The sequence below is a fragment of the Triticum dicoccoides genome, chromosome 1B (assembly GCF_002162155.2).
Source record: "Triticum dicoccoides isolate Atlit2015 ecotype Zavitan chromosome 1B, WEW_v2.0, whole genome shotgun sequence".
NCBI lineage: Eukaryota > Viridiplantae > Streptophyta > Magnoliopsida > Poales > Poaceae > Triticum > Triticum dicoccoides.
The window spans coordinates 591,208,558-591,218,956 of NC_041381.1; positions in this window are offsets into that span (position 1 = coordinate 591,208,558).

Here is a 10,399-nt window from a genome sequence, read left to right on the forward strand (position 1 = left end):
GCTGAAGGAAGCGTCCACGCCAACCTGCATCCCCGCGACAAAGCAACTCGCCGGAGCAAGCCACCGCCGCGCCGCCAGAACCACGCCGCACCGGGCACACAAGCCGCAGGCCCTCATGTGACCAAATCGGTCCCGCACAGTTGTAGCCACCACCACCCGACACCGCACCATGCCCCCACATCTCAGCAACCCCTTCACCGCTGCCACACGCCACCACCACCACGAGGACGGCTATCGTTGTGAGCCCAGCCGCCCACCAGGGACAAGCCTCGTCCCGCGCTACCGCGAGGAGAGGAAGTCTTGTGTCCGCCATTTGTGTGCGGGCTTAGCCCGACCGCATCCTCCAGCGGCGGCGAGGAGTAGGGGGTGGCGGCGGATTGGGGGTTCACTCGTGTCTCCCATGTCTATTTCTAGCAGTATAGTAAAAGCAATTTACAACTCAAAAGTTGCGTGAACACATTTTTTAGAGCACTAGTTTGAGATAGGTGTAGATTAGGGTCTCGGGGCGGCAGCGCTTCCTACAATGATGATGCTGGAGTTCCAGCCCTATCTCGGCTTTGCTTGCGGTTAAAATTGTGATTCTGCAGATTGGAGCTTCGATGGTAGGATCGTAAATCATAGAATCTTCACTATCAGGATCATAAAAGCATAGATTCTACGAACCAAATTGTAAAATCAAAAGGGGTTAGTTTGGATCGTAAAGTCGTAGAATCGTACAACAGAATCGTGATTCTGACAACCTTCCTTGCAGTGGCATTGTTTTTTCTGCTTATATGTTCCTGGATACCTGTCTCTCTGGGCCGTTCCAGAGTGTCCACACGTTGTACTGTGTTTCTCTGTTGAATGAGAGCGTGGTACTTTTTCTAAAAGGGAAAAAAATAGTGGTATTAATCAGGAGAAAAGTTGGGTGAAGCCCTTTCCCATGCTCAGACCTGAAAAGGAACTCGTATTGAGAGTATTTCCGGTGTATTTGCCGTATCACTTCTCATCATGCAAAACGTGCATCTGCAGCCCAGCCAAATCCAACATTGAGATATCCTCCTCTTCGGAGGGGTCTCTGGACCCGACGACAATGGACAATGATTCACTTTCAACGGCCTCCTCCCCCAAGGCCGCAGACAATACCGAGGTGTTATCCCGAAGGATACCCGGCCAAGGGGAGACAGTTCCGGAGATGCCTTCAGGCAAAATCCCGGCCGCCGGACACGTGGGGAGAAAGACCCCCACAGACTCCAATAATGGGGGCCGCAGCCAGTTTGGCCCCCAGCCGAATGCGACTCCGGAAACCCGAGCGGTTCCGGATTCAGGCAAGCAACCTCTCCCTAAAGGGGGCGAGCCGCCTGTACCGATTACCTCTGTCCATCCAGAGGCATCAGACAATTTGTTGGGAACACTTCGCGGCACTTCCCTTGGTGAAGAACACCGTACTCTTATGAGTACGGTGATTGAGAAAGTTCGGTCCGCCAAAAGCAGATTGACCGAAGCCCGCACTAGCCTTCTAACAGGCTTTGAGGTAAGTAATAGAATTGTGAGAAAATATCACAGTGTAGACAGTAGACCCTGATGCTCTGTTAGCTGTTCGGAAGGAAAAGCCGAACAGAGGATCAAATAATGTTCGCAGGAGTCTAACAGAAGATGTCTTATGTGAATAAGCATGCATCAATGCTAGCCGCTACCGCTCGCACTGCGGAGGTCTCTGGACTAAAGCAGAGCCTGAGCGGACCGAGGAAGAACCCGTCCGCGTGAAGAGGCAGCTGGAGGAAAGCCAAGGTATATAGTACCTTGCTTTTATACTTTACGAGTGATAATTGGTTCGCGCTGATGAAAGCGTTATGAACTGTTGTAGGGGCCACGACCGAGGTGGCGACCCTAAAGAAGGTGTTAGCCGAGGCCAAAGACAAAGCGGCCAAGGAACGCGCCGCATGCGAGAAGTATGAGGCCCGGGTTAACGAGGTGCAGCAAGAGCTCCAGGATGCTGTCAAGAAGTACGAATCCTTGGAACGTGACTCGAAAACTAAAGAGTCCGAGCTTGCCAAGGCCCTCCAGAGCACGCAAGACGCCAGAGCCGAAGCCCAGAGAGCCCTTCAGGAAGTCTAGGAGGCCCAAAAGATTGCGGCGGGTAAGGCTTTTCTTATGTAAAGCAAGCATGTGAAGGAAACATTCTTTTTACTTACCCGAATTCGGAGTTCTCCAGGAGCGTTTGCGGATCTGCCGCAACATATCAGATGCTGCGAAGTTCTACCGAGCCGAAGAAGGGAGCTCGATGTAGAAGTTGTTCTGGTCCCAGTACCTTGGGCTAGAGCATCTGAGTCCCTTGAGCGACCAGCTGAAGCAGTTAGTCAAACTGCACAAGGCGACCGAATTGGCCATGAAGGACCTTATAGTCCGGCTGTGGCCAGCCGAGCCCCTGCCTAGTAGTTACTTTGGACTCGTTAAGCGGCTTGTGAGTGCCTGCCCGCGACTTGACGTTGTAAAGTGGTCGGTGTGCATTGAGGGTGCACAGATGGCATTTGCCCATGCAAAGATGCATTGGGCAAAGATGAATGCCAAGGCGCTGATGACCGAGGGACCGCAAGAGGGCAAGGAGCACTGTCGTCCTGAAATGTATTATGATGGTGTCCTAGAGGGAGCCCGCCTTGTGGCGGAGCAATGTGCAAAGGATGTAATCTTTGAATGAATACATTGATTTTATCTTATCCTATAATATAAAACAAGTTCGCTATGCAATATATATTGCATGTTTATTTAAAATTGTCTCTCCTGTGCGGCCGTTTATGAAATATTGAGAGTTGGCCAGTCGTCGGCTTCTGCCCCCATGTAACTAGTACAAGGGTGTTCGAGATGAATCTAAACACTCTTTATCCAAGTCTTTTGGTCCTTTAAGGAGGTGTTTAGCGTGACGAACAAGGCAATCGGACTATACGGCTTTACCACTCTCACTTAGCCATAGGAGCTCTATAACTTTAAATTTCGGCGAAGCCCCTAGTATTCGGAAGGCCGAACTTGGGGCGCTATACACGCCTAAATCGGACGATAACCGATTCCTCGCTTGAAGCAGAAAAAATCTTTAAGGATTTTGAGACCTCTCGAACAGCGACCAGCTCTCGCTACATTATGACAGTCAGTTTTTAGCTTTCTCTACTGAGGTGCTTGTCCGAAAGAACCGGGACACAATCGCAGTAGTTCTCCCTGTGCTGCCTTAGCCGATATAGCGGAACGTAAGGTGGCAAAACATGGGAGCTGGGCAAACCCAACATTTGACCAAAGACATGATTCAGAGCCAATGCATATAATGCTATAAGTTCAGGGTGCCGAGCTATACTATAAAGTGTTCGGACTTTCTTGCCGTGTTATGGGTGCACTGAAGCCCCTGGCGAACTAAACATACCAGAATGTACGGGTGCAATTTTGTAATAAATGCACAGTCAAGGAAAATGAATGAAATAATAAGCTGACGTTGTAAATTGTTTTCCATTGTTATTTGAGTGATACGTCAAGGCGTATGTATACAAGTGGTGCGATAAGCAAGTAGGGCTATTTGACATGCCTTTACCAAGAGCGAGCTGCATTGGGTATGTAAAACAGGTATAACGATCATTAGCAGAGACCACCTGGGGATTCCCTTGAATGTCCAAGCTCCTTGATTCCTTGGTATATCCGTCCCGCTATGGGTCCGATGATCAGGTTACCAGAAGAGCCTCACGAAGAGAAAAACCTAAAAGAGAGGAAAAGGTGAAGGTGTGCGGATCCTGGGGCAGTTGAGCCACATTGTGGACCGCCGTCTAGCTGTGCCTCCATCTATGCCCATGGTATCTTAAGTGCGTAGTTATGTACACGCGACACAAATTGTGCCGCTAGACTGGGACTAGAACGGAGGCCGAATTGCTAGGTGAGCTCTGGGCGAGCCGGATGGTTCTGTTGTAGAGCAGTTCGGACTCGTTTAAGATTGTCTTGGGGCCTTATTGCTGAATTGAGGTTCTGCCTAAAAAGGTTGCTCTATGCTTTTTCTGCCAGTGCCGTGGTGTGCTCCTCAGTGCGGAGGGAGCGCTCCGTATTCCCATTGACTGTTATGACACCGCGGGGTCCGGGCATCTTGAGCTTGAGATAAGCATAGTGTGGCACCGCGTTGAATCGAGCGAATGCGGTTTGTTCAAGCAGTGCGTGATAACCACTACGAAAGGGGACGATGTCGAAGATTAACTCCTAGCTTCAGAAGTTATCCGGGGTTCCGAAGACCACTTCCAGTGTGATTGAGCCTGTGCAATGGGCCTATACACCTGGTAGGACACCTTTGAAGGTGGTTTTGGTGGGTTTGATCCTTGAGGGATCGATACCCATTTTACGCACTGAATCCTGATAAAGCTGGTTCAGGTTGCTGCCACCGTCCATGAGGACTCTTGTGAGGTGGAATCCATCGATGACGGGGTCAAGGACCAGTGCGGCTGAACCACCATAACGAATACTGGTCGGATGGTCTCTGCGATCGAAGGTGATCGGGCAGGAAGACCATGGATTGAATTTTGGGGTGACTGGCTCCATCGCATAGACGTCCCTTAGTGCGCACTTCCATTCCCGCTTGGGGATATGGGTGGCGTATATTGTTGGAAATATGCCCTAGAGGCAATAATAAAAGTATTATTATATTTCAATGTTCATGATAAATGTCTTTTATTCATGCTATAACTGTATTATCCGGAAATCGTAATACACGTGTGAATACTTAGACCACAATATGACCCTGGTGAGCCTCTAGTTGACTAGCTCGTTGTGATAAACAGATAGTCATGGTTTCCTGACTATGGACATTGGATGTCGTTGATAACGGGATCACATCATTAGGAGAATGATGTGATGGACAAGACCCAATCCTAAGCATAGCATAAAAGATCGTGTAGTTCGTTTTGCTAGAGCTTTGCCAATGTCAAGTATCTCTTCCTTAGACCATGAGATCGTGTAACTCCCGGATACCGTAGGAGTGCCTTGGGTGTATCAAACGTCACAACGTAACTGGGTGACTATAAAGGTGCATTACAGGTATCTCCGAAAGTAGTTGTTGGGTTGACACGGATCGAGACTGGGATTTGTCACTCCGTATGACAGAGACGTATCTCTGGGCCCACTCGGTAATGCATCATCATAATGAGCTCAATGTGACCAAGGTGTTGGACACGAGATCATGAATTACGGTACGAGTAAAGTGACTTGCCGGTAACGAGACTGAACAAGGTATTGGGATACCGACGATCGAGTCTCGGGCAAGTAACGTACCGATTGACAAAGGGAATTGCATACAGGGTTTGATAGAATCCTCGACATCGTGGTTCATCCGATGACAACATCGAGGAGCATGTGGGAGCCATCATGGGTATCCAGATCCCGCTGTTGGTTATTGACTGAGAGCGTCTCGGTCATGTCTGCATGTCTCCCGAACCCGTAGGGTCTACACACTTAAGGTTCGGTGACGCTAGGGTTATTAGGAAGACTAGTATGTGACTACCGAATGTTGTTCGGAGTCCCGGATGGGATCCTGGACGTCACGAGGAGCTCCGGAAGGATCCGGAGGTAAAGATTTATATATGGGAAGTTGTCAAACGGACACCGGGAAGTTTTGGGGTCATACCGGTATTGTACCGGGGCCACCGGAAGGGTTCCGGGGGTCCACCGGGAGGGGCCACCCCTCCCGGGGGGCCACATGGGCTGCATGGGGCAGGGAGCCAGCCCCTGGTGGGCTGGCCGCACCCCCTCCCTTGGGCCCATGCGCCTAGGGTTGAGGGGGAACCCTAGAGGGGGCGCCCCCTTGGCTTGGGGGGCAAGCCACCCTCTCCCCCTCTCCCCTTGGCCGCCGCACCCCCCTAGATGGGTTCTAGGGGGCCGGCCCCCTTCTCCCTTCCCCCTATAAATAGAGGGGTGAGGGGAGGGCAGCTGGACCACCCTCCAAGGCGCAGCCCTCCCCTCCCCAACACCTCTCCTCCTCCGTTGTGTGCTTGGCGAAGCCCTGTCGGAGTACTGCCTCTCCATCATCACCACGCCATCGTGCTGCCGGTGGAGCTGTCTTCCTCAACCTCTCCTTCCCCCTTGCTGGATCAAGAAGGAGGAGACGTCTCCCGTCCCGTACGTGTGTTGAACGCGGAGGTGCTGTCCGTTCAGCACTTGGTCATCGGTGATTCGAATCACGTCGAGTACGACTACATCATCACCTTGCAAGCTTCCGCACGCGATCTACAAGTGGTATGTAGATGCAAACTCTCTCCCTTGACTCGTTGCTTAGATGAACTCATAGATGGATCTTGGTGAAACCGTAGGAAAATTTTTAATTTTCTGCAATGTTCCCCAACAGTGGCATCATGAGCTAGGTCTATGCGTAGTTCTCTTTGCACGAGTAGAACACAATTTTGTTGTGGGCGTGGATTTTGTCATCTTACTTGCCTCTACTAGTCTTTTCTTGCTCAACGGTATTGTGGGATGAAGCGGCCCGGACCAACCTTACACGTACGCTTACGTGAGACCGGTTCCACCGACTGACATGCACTAGTTGCATAAGGTGGCTGGCGGGTGTCTGTCTCTCCCACTTTAGTTGGAGCGGAATCGATGAACAGGGCCCTTATGAAGGGTAAATAGAAGTTGACAAAATCACGTTGTGGTGATTCATAGGTAAGAAAACGTTCTTGCTAGAACCCAATTGCAGCCACGTAAAAGATGCAACAACAATTAGAGGACGTCTAACTTGTTTTTGCAGCGATTGATCATGTGATGTGATATGGCCAGAAGTTGTGATGAATGATGAATTGTGATGTATGAGATCATGTTCTTTGTAATAGGATTCACGACTTGCATGTCGATGAGTATGACAACCGGCCGGAGCCATAGGAGTTGTCTTTATTTTTTGTATGACCTGCGTGTCATTGAATAACGCCATGTAAACTACTTTACTTTATTGCTAAACGTTAGTCATAGAAGTAGAAGTAGTCGTTGGCGTGACAACTTCATGAAGACACGATGATGGAGATCATGATGATGGAGATCATGGTGTCAAGCCGGTGCTATATGATATTGGCCATATCATGTCACAACTATATAATTGCATGTGATGTTTATTATGTATTATGCATCTTGTTTACTTAGGACGACGGTAGTAAATAAGATGATCCCTTATAAAATTTCAAGAAGTGTTCTCCCCTAACTGTGCACCGTTGCTACAGTTCGTCGCTTCTAAGCACCACGTGATGATCGGGTGTGATGGATTCTTACGTTCACATACAACGGGTGTAAGACAGTTTTACACAGCGAAAACACTTAGGGTTAACTTGACGAGCCTAGCATGTGCAGACATGGCCTCGGAACACGGAGACCGAAAGGTCGAACACGAATCGTATGGAAGATACGATCAACATGAGAATGTTCACCGACGATGACTAGTCCGTCTCACGTGATGATCGGACACGGGCTAGTCAACTCGGATCGTGTAACACTTAGATGACTAGAGGGATGTCAAATCTAAGTGGGAGTTCATAATTTGATTAGAACTTTATTATCATGAACTTAGTCTAAAACCTTTGCAAATATGTCTTGTAGATCAATGGCCAACGCTAATGTCAACATGAACTTCAACGCGTTCCTAGAGAAAACCAAGCTGAAAGATGATGGCAGCAACTATACAGACTGGGTCCGGAACCTGAGGATCATCCTCATAGCTGCCAGGAAACAATATGTCCTAGAAGGACCGCTAGGTGACGCTCCCGTCCCAGAGAACCAAGACATTATGAATGCTTGGCAGTCTCGTGCTGATGATTACTCCCTCGTTCAGTGCGGCATGCTTTACAGCTTAGAACCGGGGCTCCAAAAGCGTTTTGAGCACCACGGAGCATATGAGATGTTCGAAGATCTGAAACTAGTTTTTCAAGCTCATGCCCGGGTCGAGAGATATGATGTCTCCGACAAGTTCTACATTTGTAAGATGGAGGAAAACAGTTCTGTCAGTGAGCACATCCTGAAGATGTCTGGGTTGCACAACCGTATGACCCAGCTGAACATTAACCTCCCAGATGAGGCGGTCATTGACAGAATCCTCCAGTCGCTCCCACCAAGCTACAAGAGCTTTGTGATGAACTACAACATGCAGGGGATGGAAAAGACCATTCCTGAAGTGTTCTCGATGCTGAAGTCAGCAGAGGCTGAAATCAAGAAAGAACATCAAGTGTTGATGGTCAATAAGACCACTAAGTTCAAGAAGGGCAAGGGTAAGAAGAACTTCAAGAAGGACGGCAAAGATGTTGCCGCGCCTGGTAAGCCAGTTACCGGGAAGAAGTCAAAGAATGGACCCAAGCCTGAGACTGAGTACTTTTATTGCAAGGGGAAGGGTCACTGGAAGCGGAACTGCCCCAAATACTTAGCGGATAAGAAGGCCGGCAACACCAAAGGTATATTTGATATACATGTGATTGATGTGTACCTTACCAGTACTCGTAGTAACTCCTGGGTATTTGATACCGGTGCCGTTGCTCATATTTGTAACTCACAGCAGGAGCTGCGGAATAAACAGAGACTGGCGAAGGACGAGGTGACGATGCGCGTCGGGAATGGTTCCAGAGTCGATGTGATCGCCGTCGGCACACTGCCTCTACATTTACCTACGGGATTAGTTTTGAACCTTAATAATTGTTATTTAGTGCCAAGTTTGAGCATGAACATTGTATCTGGATCTCGTTTAATACGAGATGGCTACTCATTTAAGTCAGAGAATAATGGTTGTTCGATTTATATGAGAGATATGTTTTATGGTCATGCTCCGATGGTCAATGGTTTATTCTTAATGAATCTCGAGCGTAATATTACACATGTTCATAGTGTAGATGCCAAAAGATTTAAAGTTGATAACGATAGTCCCACATACTTGTGGCACTGCCGCCTTGGTCACATTGGTGTCAAGCGCATGAAGAAGCTCCATGCCGATGGACTTTTAGAGTCTCTTGATTATGAATCGTTTGACACGTGCGAACCATGCCTTTTGGGCAAAATGACCAAGACTCCGTTCTCCGGAACAATGGAGCGAGCAACCAACTTGTTGGAAATCATACATACCGATGTGTGCGGTCCAATGAGCGTTGAGGCTCGCGGAGGATATCGTTATGTTCTCACTCTCACTGATGACTTGAGTAGATATGGGTATGTCTACTTAATGAAACACAAGTCTGAGACCTTTGAAAAGTTCAAGGAATTTCAGAATGAGGTAGAGAATCAACGTGACCGAAAGATAAAATTCTTACGATCAGATCGTGGAGGAGAATACTTAAGTCACGAATTTGGTACACACTTAAGGAAATGTGGAATCGTTTCACAACTCACGCCACCTGGAACACCTCAGCGAAACGGTGTGTCCGAACGTCGTAATCGCACTCTATTGGATATGGTGCGGTCTATGATGTCTCTTACCGATTTACCGCTATCATTTTGGGGATACGCTCTAGAGACAGCTACATTCACTTTAAACAGGGCACCGTCTAAATCCGTTGAGACGACACCGTATGAATTATGGTTTGGAAAGAAACCTAAGCTGTCGTTTCTAAAAGTTTGGGGATGCGATGCTTATGTCAAGAAACTTCAACCTGAAAAGCTCGAGCCCAAGTCGGAAAAATGCGTATTCATAGGATACCCTAAGGAAACTGTCGGGTATACCTTCTACTTAAGATCCGAAGGCAAGATCTTTGTTGCCAAGAACGGATGCTTTCTGGAAAAAGAGTTTCTCTCGAAAGAAGTAAGTGGGAGGAAAGTAGAACTCGATGAAGTACTACCTCTTGAGCGGGAAAGTGGCGCAGCGCAGGAAACCGTTCCTGTGATGCCCACACCAACTGAAGAGGAAAACAATGATGATGATCAAGGTACTTCGGATCAAGTTACTGCTGAACTTCGTAGGTCCACAAGGACACGTTCCGCACCAGAGTGGTACCCTATCCTGGAAATCATGTTGTTAGACAACAATGAACCTTCGAACTATGAAGAAGCGATGGCGGGCCCGGATTCCAACAAATGGCTTGAAGCCATGAAATCCGAGATAGAATCCATGTATGAAAACAAAGTATGGACTTTGACAGACTTGCCCGATGATTGGCGAGCGATAGAAAACAAATGGATTTTTAAGAAGAAGACGGACGCGGATGGTAATGTTACCATTTATAAGGCTCGACTTGTTGCTAAGGGTTATCGACAAGTTCAAGGGATTGACTACGACGAGACTTTCTCTCCCGTAGCGAAGCTGAAGTCCGTCCGAATCATGTTAGCAATTGCCGCATACTATGATTATGAGATATGGCAGATGGACGTCAAAACAGCATTCCTTAACGGGCTTCTTAAGGAAGAACTGTATATGATGCAGCCGGAAGGTTTTGTCGATCCTCGGAACGCT